The sequence below is a fragment of the Hypomesus transpacificus genome, unplaced genomic scaffold, assembly GCF_021917145.1.
Source record: "Hypomesus transpacificus isolate Combined female unplaced genomic scaffold, fHypTra1 scaffold_96, whole genome shotgun sequence".
NCBI classification, from domain to species: domain Eukaryota; kingdom Metazoa; phylum Chordata; class Actinopteri; order Osmeriformes; family Osmeridae; genus Hypomesus; species Hypomesus transpacificus.
Window position 1 is genome coordinate 481,122 of NW_025814044.1, and position 2,988 is coordinate 484,109.

The following is a 2,988-nucleotide window of genomic DNA, read 5'->3' on the forward strand; positions in this document are numbered from 1 at the left end:
GCCTGCCACCACATTTCTCCCATGTCCTGCAACCGCTCGACGTGGGATTTTTTTCCTCCCTAAAGGCAGATTTTGCTAAGGCTGCCAGCAATCTCTGCCTCTACAAAAATTATTTTATATTAATTAAGGCCAATTGTTCTTTAACTCTAGGCAGCCCGTACGAGCGGTGCAGAGACCGGAGATTTGTGGATGCAGGTTTCAGGAAGTGCGGCATCTTCCCCTTCAACCCCGCCGTGGTGGACACCAGCCGCCTCCTCCCGTTGACATCACCTCCAGGTCCCACCAGAGCCCCGGAGGACGCCGCTGGACCATCTGAAGCCAACACCCTACCCTTCCAGCCACGCCAGGAATCTCTGCCCCCCCTGCTGTCACCTCCTCTCCCCTGGCCTCACCACCTACCCTACCACCTCCTCTCCCCTGGACCTCACCACCTACCGTCCCACCTCCCCTCCACTGGACCTCACCACCTACCGTCCCACCTCCCCTCCACTGGACCTCACCACCTACCCTCCCACTTCCCCTCCTCTGGACCTCACCACCTACCCTCCCACCTCCCCTCCACTGGACCTCACCACCTACCCTCCCACCTCCCCTCCCCTGGTTGTGTCTGACACCTCCCGAAGCTCCCCATCCCTTTGTTCATCCCCTGGTGGCAGCAGGGCTCATCCCATCGGACCTGGCAGAGATCCTGGCACCCCGCAACTATCTGAAAAAACAACAGCGGTGGCTGACTGTGGCTGCAAGGGTCATCACGGGAGATGACTACCAGCGGCTCCTCCGGGAGCGTGAAGAAAAAGAGCAGGCGGTAGCTACCCTCAGGGCGCAAAAGGCACAGGAGAGGAGCGAGCGGGCCCGGTTAAAGGCGGCCCGCCCCACCATCCGCCAACGGAACGCCACCGGCAGGAAGAACACCCCCGCAACCTCCTCCACCACCACCACTGGTCCTGGGACCACCGCCGGCAGGAAGAGCCCCCCCCCAGCCTCCAGCCGCCGTGCCTCTTCACCCCCCAGCACCTCTGCTCTGTCCATCTCTGGCAACACCATTGCCAGTCCCTCAGCCCACTGCCCCACTCCTAGCCACGAGGCTCCCCCAACAACAACAAGGGCCCGCGCCCTTCCATTCGACTGCCTGCCTCTACCTTCCAACTGCCCGCCTCCACTGTAAAAAGGAAAAGATCAGCGGGTAATATATTATTGTAATGTACTCATTATGTTTTGTATTAGCAGTCTAGATTTTTTTCTTAGAATGAAAACAAAAATTATTTCACGTCTCGAAACTTTTAAGATCTCTAAATCTTCCCCCTGTAGCCAGTACACCTCCAACCCATCCTCCCTCCACAGCTTCAACCCACTCGGATTATCATTCATCTGGTAAAAAGTCAAAATCACTAATTTTTCTTAGTGCAAAAAGAAAAAAAGCTGATTGTTTAAGAAACGTGTTTACTTTTTTTGTGTGACAGAGCCAAGAACCCGTTCCCCGCCCTCCTCGTCTTCCCAAGAACCAGCGCTCACCAGGCCCATGACACCACCAACAGGTAAGCATGTGAACCCAGTGTAGCCAATCATGTGTATTGATCTGTCACAGCTGGTGTGTATTGAAGAGAACCCAATGAATATAGAATTGTGTAGTAAAGTGTACTCTGTCTGCTTTGTCTTCTTAGCTGGACCATCAACAGTGGTAGAGGATGGGGTCAGTCTCTGTCGGTCGTGTTTGGAGACTGACTCCCCTCAAAAAAATGTCGAGGTGGTGTCATGGGTCCAGTGTGAATACTGTGAGCGCTGGTTCCACTCCTCCTGTGTGGATTGGGAGGACGAGGAGGATGGGGACTTTTACTGTACATATTGTGTTGAATGAATGTGTAATTAAATTTATTTATTTGATTTGCTGTGTCTTATCATGCTTGGTTTCATGTAAACAAACAACCTAAATGATAAATGTGTACACTTAACCTAATATAAATAATGTGTAAATGTAGGACACCAAACACTACTTTTAATAGTTAGGCTAAGAGACCAAGTTTAAGCAAAGAGGGTATCGATACACTCAAATTGGGAATGATGTCCTCAGCTGAAGATGAGAGGAATAAAGGAAGCGTAAACCGGACGATTCGCATTTTCGTTGAACAGTGGTTGAACAGACAGAACGGACCACCATGACTAGGTTAGTAGACTTCGTCGTCACGTTCGTCAATGTTTATCACTTTGACAAAGCTAGCCTAGTCTAGCTAGCTAGCCATGGGGAATCTCTTCCGTCTGTTCAATCACTCTTCAACGAAAATGCGAAGTTTGACGCTGCATAACATGACATGGTAGAGCTAGGCTAGAGCTAGGCTAGCTCTGGACGTTCTGCACTGCACATAAGCCTATGGTTTGAAAGCATGTTTGAATATTAAAATAACAAAGTAGGAGGCTGTAATTTGGTATACATGCAATATAAGGTGTATACACATCGTAAACTTACTTTATTTCGTTTCTGTGGCAACTATTCCTTTACAAACTAGCTGAAAAAACGGTCTCGGCCGATAATTGGGTCTAGAAAGTTGGGGTGGACGATAATGGGACCCCCTGACTGCCAAAATATTTTTTTTTTTTTTTTTTTTGGCATATCCCTATTCGTTTTTATAACCGGAATGTTGTAATACACGAGTATATATTAAAGTACAATGCTTTGACTTGACGTTTTTAATTAGTATTTTATCGACGTTTTTGTGAAATTTGTATGAGCGTCGAGAGCTAGGTGGACGATAATGGGGCCCCTTACGCTACCTTTCGCCTTTGCACATTTCTCTTATTCTTCCTTTCTTTTCTTCTTAAATTTCGCCCTGGATAGCTTTTGCCTCTTCATTATTTCGTTCTTCAAAGTTCTTGAACACACACACTCTTACCAAACGCCTCACTGTGCTAGCATGTTCTGATATCACCAAGCTTCCTTTTTTAAGGGGATGTAGGCCTATACCTGGCTCATTTTACCCTAATGTTAGATGGGTC

General features: G+C 48.6%; 1 long non-coding RNA gene across 1 annotated transcript; it reads left to right on the forward strand.

The window, feature by feature from the left end:
• Positions 1-539: 539 nt before the first annotated feature.
• LOC124466359 lies at positions 540-2,748 on the forward strand. The gene is made up of 4 exons (XR_006955924.1): positions 540-1,183; positions 1,309-1,371; positions 1,461-1,535; positions 1,662-2,748. It is a non-coding gene; the product is annotated as an uncharacterized LOC124466359 (long non-coding RNA).
• The last annotated feature ends 240 nt before the right edge of the window (positions 2,749-2,988 follow it).